This window comes from Felis catus, chromosome B4, assembly GCF_018350175.1.
Source record: "Felis catus isolate Fca126 chromosome B4, F.catus_Fca126_mat1.0, whole genome shotgun sequence".
NCBI classification, from domain to species: Eukaryota; Metazoa; Chordata; class Mammalia; order Carnivora; family Felidae; genus Felis; species Felis catus.
The window spans coordinates 113,158,827-113,175,977 of NC_058374.1; the positions used below are offsets into that span (position 1 = coordinate 113,158,827).

At 38.6% G+C, this 17,151-nt stretch overlaps 2 long non-coding RNA genes across 12 annotated transcripts in view; one reads left to right on the forward strand and one right to left on the reverse strand.

The window, feature by feature from the left end:
• LOC109501710 overlaps positions 1–17,151 on the reverse strand; it is a 473,282-nt gene that overhangs the window by 82,695 nt on the left and 373,436 nt on the right. The window lies entirely within an intron of this gene.
• LOC102900570 lies at positions 139–9,887 on the forward strand. Of its 4 annotated transcripts, XR_006600956.1 has the most exons (5): positions 139–2,282; positions 2,830–2,964; positions 5,173–5,781; positions 8,108–8,194; positions 9,475–9,882. It is a non-coding gene; the product is annotated as an uncharacterized LOC102900570 (long non-coding RNA). The 4 variants fall into 4 exon arrangements; XR_006600955.1 differs by having other exon boundaries at positions 139–2,964; positions 9,475–9,880; XR_006600957.1 differs by lacking the exons at positions 139–2,282; positions 2,830–2,964 and adding an exon at positions 4,667–4,686 and having other exon boundaries at positions 9,475–9,880.

Sequence of the window (17,151 nt, forward strand, 5' to 3'; positions counted from 1 at the left end):
AATCATATTTATTATTCAAAATACATATTTAAATACAACCATTTAAATAATCGTGTGAAGTACTAAGCTGTTTAAATGATTTAACATATATATATATATATAAAATCATCGTCCTTCTTCTAAAAGATTTATATTTATGTAATTATTTTTCAAATAATTTGAGACCTCATCATGTGTATTATTTTATAAAGTAAATCTTAACAAGATGATATGAATGGTTCTGAAACCAAAATATATGTTATATGTTGTTCAACAACACAGCGCTATCTAGAAGTACTTAAACTTGATAGAAAAACCCAGCACCACCACCTGCTGTTTGATACAGAAAATTCAACTTAGTGAGCTCACTTTTAGCTTGATCTAGTTATAAATTATCATGGGGATAAAGTGCCATTATCATCCTTATCTCTCAGATTTTAAGGTCTTTAAATAATGTATGTCTTGAGCAGATACAGATTTTAAAATATACCGATATTTCAAAGGGAAGAGATAAACAGAGCAAAACAAAGAAAGCCAAATCAGATAAATAAATACCTTGAACTTGAGCACTCTGTTGTACTCTAAAGATAAGAGACTGAATTATCCTACTAAGGAATCCCATAAGCTTTTGATCTTAGTGATTTCAGAGACGATACATGTCTTTCCTCTGTGTATTTATTACTGGTAACAGGTATACGACCAATGTAATACAGAGGGAAAACACGACTTCTTAAATTAAGACAAATTTAGATTTGAATTCCAGCCTTTCTACCTGTTAGCTTTAAGCTCAGTCCAATTATGCAGCCTCTCTAAACCCCCTGCTGCAGATTTGAAAAATTGGAATATCAACATGGACCTAGGGTGTTATGTGAAGCACTGGGGACACATGTTAGGCACTAAAAAATGGCATCTCTGATGATATTATTTTGTCCACAATTGACATATATAAGAAAAATTTTAAAACCTAGGCTTTTACATTTTTGAATGAAAGTTGATTAGCATGTCCGTTTCTGCAATGCGTTGCGATGTGCTTCAGTTAAATTAACTAGTTGATTTCATTTGTAATCTTTTGAGTTCCCTATATATCCTTGGCAACAGAATAGAACAGTATCACTCAAATCCCAAATTTGGGAAGTTCAAATCAGACCAGACCATGGACAGATGAGAGGGTTATCATGAGAAGATGTAAGAGGTTTTGTTTCTCAAATAAGCATAAAGTGTGGAACTTGAGTCAGACAGTCAACCTGATTGAAACATCAGATTTACTGCAGACAAGCCTTACAATTTCAGCCTACAATCCAGTTGGGTATTATCTTTGACAAGAAGACTCTGAAGGAAGTAGACAGTCCAAACACATGTTTCATGGATATTTTTGGATTCATCCTATGATGCAAGGTCACTTTGGAAAGCATGAATCTGTCCTCATGGACAAGCTTCCAAAAGATTTAAAAAAATGGATTTTTATCCTGTTTTCTGATCTAATCTCATAGAAAGTAGTAATTTTTTGAAACTTCATTATTATCCTTAGGGTAGTAATACTGTGAATAAGGTCATCACTATGAGCCTTCTGTACAAATTCAATTAGATGAGAAAAATTAAATAGATCTGCATCATGGAACTTTTTGGTACTACATAGAATTATACAATGCATGTATGAAAATATAAATATGGAGATGGATGGATAGATACAGGGATGGACAAATGGAGAGACTTCAGAAAAGAAGTTTAGCAGGGGAAAAATGAAAGCTGTTCCTTACATTATAATTCCAACTAATCAAGATAAAAGGAATGATAGAAATAGAAAATCACTATTTGGAAACCACCCTCATAATAAAGTTTCAGGTAAGAATTATCTATGGATTTGTGGGTAAAAGTATAGTTGAAAAGTAGGATGATTACATAATCTCAGAGTACCTCTCAACACCATATTTATTAATTGCAAATGGAAAATGGTAACTTTAAGTCAGAGAAAATTGGCAGATAATACCTTTACTAAGTGGACAAAGTTGAAATTACCATCCCACTAATAGCACATCGGCCTGAACCAAGAAAGACACATTAGCCCTGTGGCATTCCTGCCCCATATGCATAATTTGAATTTAATAACAAGGAAATATCGGAAAAACCCAAACTGAGAAACATTTTACAAGATAACTGGCCTATATTCCAAAAACAAAAACAAAAACAAACAAACTAACAAACAAACCCCAAATCCTTAAAAGACAGAAAAACTGAGGACCCGTTTCAGATTAAAGCCAGATAAGGAACATCATAATAATATGCAACGTGTGATCCTGGATCAGGTAAGAACATTAGTGGTACAAATGGATGAATTGGGATATATGGCTTCTAGATTAGATGCTAGTACTATTAATATTAATTTCTTCATTTTATTCATTGTAATGTGGTTAGACAGAATACGTATACTAATGTATTTAGATGGAAAGGGTATTATGCCTGAAAATTACTTTCAAATATTTCATCAATAGAATATTTAAATATATTTTATCTATATTTATATTTATATCCATAGCCATGCCCAGGGGGTCGGGGAGAGGAGAGAGAGAGCGAGAGAGAATGGTAAAGCAAACAAAGATGTTAAAAGCTGGGAGATCTGGGTTAGGATATATTGAAACTCTTTACTAATTCTGCAATTCTTGGACATCTGAAATTATTTCAAAATTAAAAACTGAAAATGGCAAAAGAAAGAGAAAGAAGGCAAAGAGGAAAAGAAGGAGGCATGGGAGGAGAATGGGGGTAGTGAGGGGGATGAGGAGAAGGGTTTCCCTTTTCAGAAGGTCTTAGAGCAAAATCCTCTCATTCCTAACTATTCTATAACCTCAACGATAGAAGCATCAATTTATTGAGTGAGGAAAATGTGGATGGGAAAGAAGAATAAAGAACCAGGAGCTGGAGTTTGGGATGAACAGCACATCTAATTGAAAGCACTTCCTGAACTGTAAGCTCTGCGAGGAGAAGAAACAGGTTGGTTTTTGCTCACTGGTCTTCATCTAGCTCTGATACAATGCCCGGCACCTAGGATGTGCTCGGTAAACGTGTATTAAAGGAATAATGTACAATTTCTAATTTGTGATTTGTCCAACTCTTACTCTCCTCTTTTGCAATGGTCCTGACACATTCCTAAATTCTGTTCACTAAACATACAGGGATTGTAAGCATAGAATTATTCAATCCAAGCAACCTTTTCAAGAGAGGAAAACTAACTTCTGTGAGACTGAGAAAGATGGACTCTGACATTACTCAGTAACGAAGCCCAGGCATATCTTTGCTGGCCCATGCTAAGAGGAAGGTCTGTGGTTAACTCACATTCCTTTTCCCCTACTGAGCACTTGTAAATTTCCTTGAACATTAATTTAATATTAATAGCCTTAAACAGCTGTGGGAGAGTTGTGGTAAAAACAAGGCGGCTGGTAGAGAGCAGTGTCATATTTCAAACCCAAATCCAAGGTCTCAGCAACGTCTAATTTTTTGGAATGTGAGTTGTGAAATTCGAAACTACTAGAATAATTGGAAGTGCCAGAGAACACTGGATGAGTGGTAATTAAAGCAGACGTGCAAACCAGCCTGAGGGGCAAGGTGTGGCAAGAGGTGTCTCGAATCTGCCTCCCAAACTTAATCTCTATTCTTGATGACATCTGCATTTTCCTTTATATTAGATGGTAACTAAACCGGCCAAGTCTGAGAATGCCTGCAAGCCCTCAACCTAAGGGAATTCCTTAAGTAGAGTTCTCAGGATGACTTCAAAGGGATATCACATCTCCACATTCTACCAGTAGCTGATGAATGCAAGGCTGGGTCCTTCCCTCGCTGCCACCCAATTCATACCCCCAGTAACACCTATGCAAGGGCCTGGAGCACAAGGTTGTATGCGTGACAGCTAGAGTGGGGTTTTATTTTGTGGTTATATTTTATTGAATAGGGTTACTGAGACATAACTGACATATGATAATTGCACGTATTTATTGGGTAGGATTTGATGTTTTAACATATATACACACCATGTTTGAATGTATATACCCCCCTGGCACCATCACCACAATGGAGATACTGAACAATCCTATCACCTCCAAAAAAAAGTGTCCTCCTGCCCCTTTGTAACCCCTCTCTCTTGCCCCTCCCTATCTTCCTTTCACACAAGACAACCACTCATTTGCTTTCTTCCACTATATGTTAAATGTCATTTGCTAAAATAGATAGAACCATACTGTCTTATTTTACACGGCTTCTTTAATTTAGCATAGTTATTCTATTGACATTTACATTCTCCATGTTGTAGTACAAATTCCTTTTCACTATAGACTAACCCTCTATTTTATAACACACAACTTGTTTATCCATTTATCTGCTGAACATGTGGAATGTTTGTATCTATTAAGAATAGAGCTGATAGTAATGTTTACGTAAAAGTGTTTCTAAAGACATAGCTTTCATTCCTCTTGAGTAAATAACTAGGAGTAGAATAGCTGAGTTTATGTTTAACTATTTAAGAAACTTCAAAATATTTTCCAAAGTGGTTATAATAGTTTTGCATTCCTAACATGAGTGTATGACATTTCGAATCCCCCAAGAACTTTGCTAACACTTAGTATAGCAGGTCTTTTTTTTTTTTTTTTTTTTGTTTAGGGATCTATTGTTAGCTCATTGTGGTATCTCATTAATTTGTTATCTCCAAACTAACTAGTGATGGTGAGTATCTTTTAAGCGTGTTCCTTTGTCATCAGTACATGTTTTAGTGATTTATTCAAATATTTTGTCCATTTTTAGTTGGATTGTTTATTATCGTTGTAAGAGTTCATTTCAGTTCTTTACAATTCCCCTTATCCACAGGGAATATGTTCCAAAACCTCTGTGGATGCCTGAAACTGTGGATACTCCCAAACCCTATATATACTGTTTTTTTTCCTCTACAGTAGTATCTATGACATATTTATAAATTATATGCAGTAAGAGATTAACAACAATAACCAATAATAACACAGGACAATTTTAGCAACATACTCCAATAAAAGTTATGTGAATGTGGTCTCTTTCCCTCAAAATATCTTATTGTACTTTATTCACCCTTCTTGTGACGATGTGAGACAATAAAATACCTACGTGATGCGATGAAGTGAGGTGAGTGACGCGGGCACTATGACATGGTGCAGGCTACTATTGACCTTCTGACAACAGGTGAGAAGAAGGATCATCGCCATCTGGATCACCATTGACTGGTACAAAGTGAAACTGTGGATACTGGAGGATTGCTGTGTATCTTCTGAAGACGTATCCTTTATCATGTATCATGAAGCATATCATATGCACATAAGCGCTTTGCAAATATTCTCTCCCTGACTGTGACTTGCCTTTTCATTTTCTCAACAGCATCTTATGAAGAGTAGATGTCTTTAATTTTAATGAAAAGCAGTTGCTCAATCTGTTCTTTTATGGACCATGCTTTTGTTTTGTTTTGTTTTGTTTTGTTTTGTTTTGGTGTTGGGATAGGTGCGAATTAAGAGGGCTTATGCAAGGTGCTGAAAAAGTGAAGGAAGGTTAATTCATCCAAAATTTTGTGAAAAGTTTGTACCATAAGTTGTACTCCAGGGCCTAAAATATATTACTTGATGTGACTACACAGCAAGAGGGCAATAATTAGACTGTGACTAGAGTACTCGCTGTTCGTCTTCGTTATGCTATGTGTCTGATTCCAGGGAAGCCATAAGTATTGAGGAGTTCCCTATGCATGGCAACTGGTGTCACCTACAATCAAATGTGTAGGGACGATCGGAAGACCAACTCAAGGTTAGTCGGTCAAAATCTCCATGAGACCGAACGGCTCTTGGGCAGCAGGGTTGCTTTGAGTGGCCCACTGGATGTGAAACACAGTACGCCCCCAAACAACAATGGGTTCTGAAATGAAGTGGAAATTGTAACCAGAATATCAAAGTACATCATAAGCCTCTGGTGAAATGCACTATTAATATAGAAAAGTTTATCACAATTCTCTAAATCAGTAATTTTTTTTGGACTACACAATAAGAACAAACTCTACAATTAACAGGAAGCTATTGTCTTTTTGAGAAAGAAAGCTTCAAAAAAAAAATGTGGGGGACTTTTTAAAGCCTGGATCAAATATCCTTCAAAACCATCTTATTCTATTTATTCTAATGACATATTTAACAGGTATCATTATAACATTTGAAATGCACTAAATTCACTGGATAATAGATATAATAATTCCAATTATTTGTCCATTCAGCATATGTAACTTGAGCAACAGAAGCGTTTCAGAAACTGCTGTAAGCATTGAGGATACACCAGAGAACAAAACGTACATTAAGTGGTAATAAATGCTATGAAGAAGAATTAAACAAAGAAGGAAATTAGAGGTTGATGGCGATGTGCTATTTAAATAAGAAGATAGAAAATTTGGGCACCTGACTGGCTACTTTCTATCGAATGTACCTCACTTGTCTTCAAATTCAACAACCTCTTTGCAAAGTAAATTCTTTTTAGAATTGTGATTTTCTTCAAGTATACATTGATGAGGGATCATAAGGCAAGCTGAAGGCAAAATACAAGCTGACAACACCCCTCCCCCTCCCCCAGGTGGGATATATGCGATATTTCTTGGACACTCCTGGCTGCCCAAGAACAAAGGAAAGGAAAGAAACAAATGGTTGACTGATAGAGATCAAAGTCATGCAGGACAAGAGTCTCCTTCAGTTTACGAATAACTTAGTAAACTGCAAGAAAAAGGCAATCTTATCCATAGCCTAAACTCCGGAAACCTATAGACTCTGTTTCCTGGAGCTCTAATATCACCCTCATCAAGATGTAAGGGTGTTTAAGTGCTTGCAATGGTGATGCGGGAAACAAAGGCAAATGAAAAATTAAATTCCCTTACCGCCTACAGTCCATTGACAAGTCCTTGAATCAAGCATAGTGACCTTTCTCTAAGCGCTCAGCTGCCTCGATGATGACACTATGCCAGGGGCACAAGGGAATCTTGGCTTAACATTATCCTGCCCTGCCAGGATCCTGTAAATCTCTTTAAACACGTAAAAATTCCTTTGCAAACCTCCTTTATCTTTACCCCTCAAGTATACTTTGGCATTATATTATACTCCAAGCATATGGCCCCTCATATACATCTGAAGGAGCTCATGACTAAGGTCTTACAAACAGTGGGAGTGCCTGGGTGGCTCAGTCAGTTCAGCCTCCTCAGCTCAGCTCATGATCTCATGGTTTTCGAGTTAAAGCCCTGCATGGGGCTCTGTGCTGACAGCTCAGAGCCTGGAGCCTGCTTCAGATTCTGTGTCTCCCTCTCTCTCTGTCCCTCCCCTGCTTGCGCACTCTCTCTCTCTCTCTCTGTCTGTCTTTCAAACATAAATAAAAAGAAACATTTAAAAAAAACAGTAATAAATGACATTTTTCTAACAACAGCTAACCTTGCTTCCACAATTCCTTAGAGACGTACGCTGTCCCTAACCAACCCCCCCATTCCCAACCTGTAGATGTATAATCAGTCACTCTTCACAACCCCAGGGCAGCTGTTCCTGCCCACGGTTCCTGTCCCTGTACTTTAATGAAATCACCTTTTTGCACCAAAGACGTCTTCAAGAATTCTTTCTGGGCCGTCAATTCCAAACCCCATCATCACTCCAAAACCCCATCACCCATCATCAATGGCTTTTCACATACACCTCATGAATTTCAACATGTCTCTAATCTTTGGGCAGTCACAGGTAGAGCTCTGATGCGTTCAGGTTCAATCCATAACATTTCAAGAGGGCTTATATTTCAATTTCTCATCATCCACTCAAAAATATGAGAAGGATAAAAGTAAAGACCTTTTGAATTTGAACATAAGAAAGACAGATAAAAGCTGTATGTTTATAAAGTTTTCCTCGGAGCCAACTTAGAATTGTTAGCAATACTTGTCATTACAAGAACAAATTGAAAAATAAAATTTGTATGTATTTATTTCTGTTAATTTACTGTAAACCCTAAGTGGTAAAATACATTGTCAAGAATTCCTGCCTTATAAAGTTGTCCTCTGCAATACACTTTCAGCCTTTTTCTATTTATGAGAGTCTTGCAATATTTTGTTCTTGGTGTTTTTCAGAGAAAAGAGGAAATACGACATGCTTGTTATTTACATTAGTTAAGCAAGGGAGAAGTATGTTTATCCAAGCAACCCTCACCTGCAAAGGTAATGCAACAATTTATAAACACTATTTTGGTAATATTAGGTTTTTACCAAAATGCTGACCTAAATTTCCTTTGCTCTGTTTTTGTGCCATGTCAAATAGTTCATTGGTTCTGTGTGGGCCTTAACCTAAGACAGTTGTATATTTCCAGTTGTAAAAGCATCCTTGCAGTTTAATTCAGACTGATTTAAAAATTAGTAGATGGACCTTTCTTATTTTCTGTGACAAGGCATGTAATTCTTCTTCCTCCATGGTCAGGAGTTTAAGGAGAAGAGGAGAAGATCAAGAAAAGGTTAGGTGTAGCAAAGCAAATCTCCAGTCAGAGATAAAGCCAACAAAATAATAATAAAAAAAAAATGGATAGGATTATGTGTCTGGGTTTCTTTTATGAAGAACACATTTTTCTAAGGAACCTTCCATTTAAGACACTCAGAATAACAAGTAGCTGATTTAAAGTACCTTTTGGTAGCAAACTCATACAAAAACACTGGGGATTCCTGACCCAGATGGTAAAGGAGTTACGTCTTCTCTAGAAATGGGCAAATTGTCTACAGAACCTTTACAATTTCACTGTATAAACGTTGTTTAGACAAACTTGATATAAGGAGATAAACAGTGCATACAAAATCTTAGGAGACCCCGATCTACTGGTTTTCAATTTTTTTTTTGTAATGTTTATTTATTCTTGAGAGAGAGAGAGAGCCAGAGAGACAGAGCATGAGTGGGGAGGGGCAGAGTGAGAGGGACACAGAATCTGAAGCAGGCTCCAGGCTCTGAGCTGTCAGCACAGAGCCGGATGCGGGGCTCGAACTCACAAACCGTGAGATCGTGACCTGAGCCGAAGTCAGACGCTTAACTGACTGAGCTACCCAGGCCCCCCCCAAGCCTGCTGGTTTTCACACATCCATGGGATATTTATAAAACGGAATGGCCCTAAATATTTACATTAGTGGTACCACTAATACATGGCCGTCAGGTCACCTTGACCCTGACCATCCTACATTGGCAAAGATGAGTGTTTATATTAGCTTCACTTGCAAAGTATAGCTTAGGATACTGAATCATGTGGCTTAACCCACAAAATTATAAATAAAAATATTTCAGTGGTCTGTAAATAAATGTAATTCAGGTAGAATTCAGCATTCTGAATATAAGAAATAAATCACACCTAGAATTGTGTTTTCTTCTCATCCACCACGTTGCAAGGATATATGTTTCTGTATGAAAAATAGTTATTTTGGATTCTGCATGCCCAAGCATTTTCTCTGCTTTTTTATTACAGACAATTCAAGTCTTCAGGGGAATTCATGGATCAAGAAAAATAATACATTCTTCCCATATTATAGAATATTTCCATCACTAAATATAACTCGATGCCAACTTCTGCAGTATCCATCTATATGACAAAAAGCCCAATAAATAGTGGAGTTGGAAACATCTTAGATTCTTGGAAGATTTCTGATGTTTAGTTGGCACAAGTCACAAAAGGTTGAATTTTCCTGAAAGATATTGATATTTCACAGAATTAGAATGAACTTTAATGGTGCCTCGTGGGGATGAGTATAAACAGGTATTTGTCTTCCTTTTTTTTTTTTCTTTCTGTTTACAGTGAATTAAACACAGATTACGTTGCAATCAAAGTTTTTATCTTAACATTGGGGGATACAATGTTGCAACGAGTTTTCTATTATGCCGTTTTTTTGTTGGGATGGTTGTTTTCTCATGTCTACAGTTTCTCCAAATATTTTTTTTTTCTTATTGCTCTATTAGGCTTGTTTGAAATATATACGTCACCTCTCTGTTTCACGTGTTTTTTAACCCATTTCTGGGCATTTCCCAAAAATGCACCAACCTCTCATGTCTTATTAGGTTCTTTTTATAAATTTTTTTTTCAACGTTTATTTATTTTTGGGACAGAGAGAGACAGAGCATGAACGGGGGAGGGGCAGAGAGAGAGGGAGACACAGAATCGGAGGCAGGCTCCAGGCTCTGAGCCATCAGCCCAGAGCCTGACGCGGGGCTCGAACTCCCGGACCGCGAGATCGTGACCTGGCTGAAGTCGGACGCTTAGCCGACTGCGCCACCCAGGCGCCCCTTATTAGGTTCTTATCAAATCTTCAGATTGTCACATAACTGAATTATAGACAATCTTGAGGGCTTACTTGTATTCAAAGCCTGAGGCGCGTTTTACTATTAACTGATAAATATGTTGTAAAAACCCCTCAATTCGGTAATAAATCATTTAATCAGCAAAGGCCTAGAATAGTAAGGGGGAATAGTAATAAACCCAGGGGGAAAGTAAGTCATGATGGATCCTCAGTGGTTTTTGGAGACCCATTTGCACCTCCCCTCCCCACAAGTCCCATGGAATCCTTAAGAATACTACACATTTCCCAGAAGTGGAAACACCCCCCTCCCCTGGGGTATAAACTGCAGAACAATATAATGATTCTGACTTCTAGGGTTCTATAAAAGAATCTCAGTATGCGTTAAAGGTGCTTCTCTTTTGTACTGTCTTCAAGAACACGCACACATTTTCTAGGCACAGGAAGAATTTCAGTTTTCCACAAAGAAAGTGCTTGCAACTATAAATCATGCTCAGTGCTGACAAAGACTAACAGACAAAGCAGTGTAAACATATGAAACAGAAATGTTAAAAAGAAAAAGAAAAAAAATGTCGCTCTGAATATTTTTCATTACTGTGAATATATTCTTACCTACACGGTACACTCAGAAAAAACAAAGAAAAAGAAAAATATCTAAGAAAGATCTAATATAAACTAAAAGATCTAACATAAATTGAAACTCCTAGATATAAAACTATTTAAAAATTAAGCTAAAAGCATATTCTACCTTCTAACTGGTGGCCAACTGTGAATATATTTGAGATATGTTTTATAAGAAATAAACATCAATTGAAAAATGTTTTAAAACCAATGTTTGGAAAATATGGCATATGAAATATTGTATCTCCATTTTGATTGCTAGGGGTTTGGATCATAGTTTGCAGAGAAATGAAGGGGGTTGGAGAAGGAGTTGCCAAAATCACAGGTAACCCTTAGGTGCACCAGTTTCTTAGATCTAAATTATTCCTCATAGTCCTGTTCCTGAAATTGTCAACTCCACACATTGTGGCAAATGGAGAGATGCACATTTGTTGAAAACCTATTGTGCTCATTTCATATAAGATTTACATTGCGTGCTCACACCCCGCCTCGAAGCTAGGATTCACCATATCTGTTCTAAGAGTGAGGAGACAATGATTTACCTTAAATCAGTTACGCAAAGTCTCCCAGCAAGCAAGCGATGGGACCATGATCGATTCATTCTCAGGTCTGTGTGATTCTGAAATCAGCAATCTTTCTCTTAAAACCTACTGCTTTGCATTTCATAAAGACCGATGTATTAGATACCATGAAAGAGTGATCTCAAAGATCAGATGCCTGTGAGATAGGAAGACAAACCACACTCCAAGGAGAGGGAGGAGAGGGAAGGTAGACTCCTGCCACGCACACTGTGAACGGTGGGTATTTACGTGGTCCCTGAAGCAGATGGGATGGACTCAATCTAGGGCAGAGTAAGGAACTGGGGCAAGGAGAGTCTGTTTCAGAGTAGTGCATGACTGAGGAGTTGGAGGAATCTAAGGTAAATATATGAATGAATGAATGAATGAATGAATGAGAACTCTACCGTAACCTGTTTTATCCCAGAGTCAGACCTGGGTTTGGGTCTATTTGCTATGCCTCACGTTCACTGGTCAGTTGCCTGCATGCCTGAATTTTATGTTTTTTCTGAAGACCCTTGGGGACATGCTGATCTGATAAAGTTGGCCAGATGATACACTTCGAGAAGACCCAAAAGCACAGAAAGAAATGGTTTGTGAAGGCAGGCACTGATGGCATGGCAAGAATTTCCTTTTACAGAAATAAGGCTGACCATCGAGTCCTAATGTGTACAACCTCCCCTTCTCCATCCCTCCATGCAAAAGTATATAAAAGTCAAGAGTCCTCTGTTTCTAGCGTGTTCTGTTCTAGTAGATTCCCCACTGATTCTAGCTTTGTAGCACAGGGTACCTTTCTGTGAGGGCAAATGGAGGGACCCTGGATCAGGCCCCCTGGCATCATTGACCATGCATTTCTCCTATGTGATTTTTCTGTTCTATTTTGATTCACTAATAACCCCAATCTGTTCCAAGTCATCATTTTCTCCAGTGCTCAAATTCAGACCAACTTTAATGCTCTAGCCTGATTCAGGTGAGATAATAATTGTTGATACTTCTCATAAGGGACTTTGTAATTGTCAAGGTTCTATCACACATATAATGTTATTTTTCATAGTACTCTCTTTGAGAAATAAGATATTATTTCCCAGTTTTCAAGACATAGAAACTGAGGGCCAGAACAGTCACGTCTCCTTTCATACCACATCACTGATGTATCTGGGGTTAGATCGATGTCTCATCACTACCCCCCGCTGTCTTAACACACAATACTTTATACATGGCTTATGAAAGTATTGCATAGATCTTTTTTTTTTCAAATGGCAATTCCCCCCATATTGGGAACTTTGGAATTCCTATTATGTGTCAGCACATTTCAAAACAAGTGTAAATGGGTATAAGATCTGACTGGTAGAAAAAAAAAATCACATGGGGCGCCTGGGTGGCTCAGTCGGTTGAGCGTCCGACTTCGGCTCAGGTCACGATCTCACGGTCCGTGAGTTCGAGCCCCGCGTCGGGCTCTGGGCTGACGGCTCAGAGCCTGGAGCCTGCTTTGGATTCTGCGTCTCCCTCTCTCTCTGACCCTCCCCCGTTCATGCTCTGTCTCTCTCTGTCTCAAAAATAAATAAACGTTAAAAAAAAAAAGAAAAAAAATCACAGAAACTTGAATAGATTTCTTTTCAATTTTACAAATGCAAGGGACCAGAATACAGTCTTGGAATATATTCTAAGCAGAGAGTTTGAAGACAAAATTGATCTAATTAGGAAGGTGTGAAGAAAATATCCCCAAACCAAACCATATGCCATGTAATAGTCTGGAGGTAAATAAAGAAAAGCTGCCTTAGACATGAGAGAAATCACAAGTACATAACAATTGGTGCCAGAACGTTCACCACTTTCACTCATAAACAGAATTTTAGTCTACACTGGCTTGGGAAAGAGGTAGGTCAAGGAACATGGATAAGGACCAGGCACATAGTCAAAGCTTAATCGATGCTTATTGAATGTATGAATGGATGGGTGGATGGACTCATTACTATAGACACCATTGAGGAAGGAGAATAGGAGATATTTTTCTCAAACATAGATCTCATTCTGTGCTATCCTACTATGTATTTCCCAGCTGTTTTTTGAGCTGGATTCCTAGGTATCACCTCGCCCTTTATAGACCGAAGAAAGGTCCAGTTGGAGTGGAGGATTAAGTCATAGGATTGTAGTGTTGGAACAGAGTTGAGAGAGGGCGTTTGGAGAGAGGCGCGCAACATTCAACCTGCGGTAATAAAGCTGCCACCATTTCCTGCCTGTTGGTGACTTTATGTCTACCAGCTCATCTAATTCTCACAATTCCAGGAGGTAGATATTTCTACTTTCAATTTACTTATCAAAAAACAAAGACAGGGGCGCCTGGGTGGCGCAGTCGGTTAAGCGTCCGACTTCAGCCAGGTCACGATCTCGCGGTCCGTGAGTTTGAGCCCCGCGTAGGGCTCTGGGCTGATGGCTCAGAGCCTGGAGCCTGTTTCCGATTCTGTGTCTCCCTCTCTCTCTGCCCCTCCCCCGTTCATGCTCTGCCTCTCTCTGTCCCAAAAAAAATAAATAAACGTTGAAAAAAAAATTAAAAAAAAAACAAAACAAAGACAGAAGTACCAGGTAGAAAAGGCAGCAGAGCTGAGATTGTAACCTAAGCTTGTCTGAACAGAATGCTCTCTGCTGTCTTTACTAAACCACTCTCAGACCATAGAAATAACCCAACTTCCCCATTTTGCAGGTGAGTAATGAGAGGTAATTCAACTGATGCCTGAAGATCATAAAATAGTTATGGATCCAGGTACCTTAAATCATTTTTTTTGGTCCTCTTTACATTTATATGAAAGCTAGCCATTGATTTATTAGTTGAAGCCTAATTTAAAAAGCATACCATATATACAGATTTTAGCATTCTCAATAGAACTGTGAGTTGCATAAATAAAAGATAAATGAGTTTCCCCGACAGAACCTTTGCATCTAATACCACATCGTCAGGATTAACTGCTGCCGCTGCCCCTCTCATAAAAATTCTGGTGGCAGCCAGTTCTGGAGAACTTGGCTAGAGGCTCTTGGCTCTTGGCGTACCTTGTCTAGGTAACTGCCTACCTTGGGGTCTGGGCCATCCATTTTATAAAGGTTTCAATCCATATGTATGTCTGACATTTTCTTTTTTGCGCTACGTGGCATAACATATAGGTAACAATCCATAATTCTTGAATTAATCAAAATCACAAAACCAAACTGAATCAAATCTAATGTGTTTCTTCCCTGTTTTTCCAGCTATCATATTCCAGTAAAAGGCATCTAGGATTGTGTTTTAAATACTCTATTTAGCATTTAAATCTATCCAGAATGTAAAATCCAATCATTTTCAAAAAGATTTCTTCAGACCGTGTGATTCTAGCTTGTGTCAGTTTCACATATTTCCTAGTATAAATTTGATCTCATGATATTTTAATATATTTTGGGGGGGGAATCAATTCTCGATTAGTTACTTAAATAATTGTGACAAAGCTGCCGACATAGTAATCTTAAGACAAACAAAAAGTGATTTTGGAATACTGACTTGGAGTCTTGCAATTTAAAAGGAAAAGGAAAAATAGAACCTGGCATACACTTGAAAACACTAATTGTAGACGGGTGGCTGAATATTCCCCAAAAAGCAATAGAACATTCTTTCCTTTGAAATAACAAAATAATGGCATTAACAGCCCATAATCACAGTGAAACGCTGGAATAACAAGAGAGTGGGAAGAAATTCCAAGGTAAAGGCCAAAATGCCAAGGTAAAATGCAAAGAATGACGATGGCTTTTCAAAGATGCGTTTTCCAGGGTGGAAGAGGGAGTTGTAGCCGTGGAATGCCATACTTTGCGGCAACTAACGCTCGCTGAGAACAACAATTACAAAATCGTATATGGGAGTCATCCTCGAATGCTTGCTCTCAAATCTCATGGCTTACCAGATTGGAGCCTGGATATTGCTGTAGATGGCTGAAATGAAAGTGTTTAAGGGCTTTCTGGTCCTAGAAAAGTGCTGTGCAGTCTCAGACTCTTGGAACTCAAATAGATGGCACTCGTGGGAAATCAAACACAGACCAGTCCTTGTCAGGAGGAAGAGGTAGAGAAGTCCCTGGCTCACTTTGCAAAGATCATGAGGTTGTTCCCTTCACACCTGCCTTCTTGCATGCTGCAAATTTTTAACTTTAGAGTCACTTGCATCTTAAAAGTGTACCTACTAAATGTAAATATTCCTGGACCCACCATAAACCAAGCAGGTTAAACTCCTAGCCTGTCTATGATGATTCTGTTAGGAAGTACAGCTGTCTGGAGGACGGGTTGAAGATTTTGAGAACAAGTTGAGGCTTAGTGTGAAACAGCACCGTGATTAAATATTCCTGACTGTTGACTGATGGCAGGGGCAAGGGGAGAGGAATAGAGTGACCTTGGTGGAGGTTGGGGGAGCAAGGGTCCTTACAAGGATCATTGTCCAGCTCTATTTTATTTTTTTTATTTTTTTTTATTTATTTTTTTTTTAATTTTTTTTTCAACGTTTATTTATTTTTGGGACAGAGAGAGACAGAGCATGAACAGGGGAGGGGCAGAGAGAGAGGGAGACACAGAATCGGAAACAGGCTCCAGGCTCTGAGCCATCAGCCCAGAGCCCGACGCGGGGCTCGAACTCACGGACCGCGAGATCGTGACCTGGCTGAAGTCGGACGCTCAACCGACTGCGCCACCCAGGCGCCCCAGTCCAGCTCTATTTTAGATCACTATTAGTTAATAAGTAACAGAATGTTAAGAGTGAGAAGTGTTGAGCCCAATTTTATCTATTAACACCCCCAAAGAAATGTATCTTTATATTTATGATGCACACGAAGGCACAAAATATTCATCCCATAGACAACACTATAATATTTGCATATCCTATGGAAATACATTTTGGTTTGGCAGAAGTGGAGCTAAACACCCTTTAGAAGAGCATACATTAGAGACCTTTGCTGGGGGGGATCAGGGCACTTCTTTTTGTATTATAATTAATGAACAATGAACCAGAGACTTAAGTTCTAGTCTAATCATATGAACTTGGACAAGTCACTTTTCCTTTAACTGTCCCCCTAGAGTTAGCTACATGCTGTGGTCTGCCTTCCGTCACAGGCAGCACTTTTACCAAATGACCTGTCACAGCACATTCAGGGTCCCCAGGACTCCAGGCTGCAATACCTATGCGTTTGCCATTCACCGCCTGACTGCCAACCAATTGCCTCAGCTTTTTTTATCGTAATAATGATTAACGTCCAGGCGCAAATTTTTGTCTTAGCTAGTTGTTGTAGCAAAAGTAACTTTTAAATGTAGTAGGTGCTATAAAGCAAGGGTATATAGGTCCCCTTCAAAACCTGAGATGAGTTGTCGAGGGTTGGGGACAGCTGCTATCAACACTTGTCTTCGAGCCTTGCATCTGAGAGGGTGATATGGAAGTTATTACTTGCACTCATATTCCATTGGGGGTTGGGGAATTCAGTCACAAGGCTTCACTTGAAATTAAGGGCGTTTGTTCTGAAGAGGAATAAAGGCAGAAGAAACTGAGAGATCATTGGCAGTCTCTTCCACAGTAGGCTTCAAGTCAGCAAGCAAAACCACAATGGCAAATTTACAGTCTTGGAGGATAACTGGTCTCCTAAACACTGGCTCTGTATGCTGCCCAACGTCTGTCTCTCA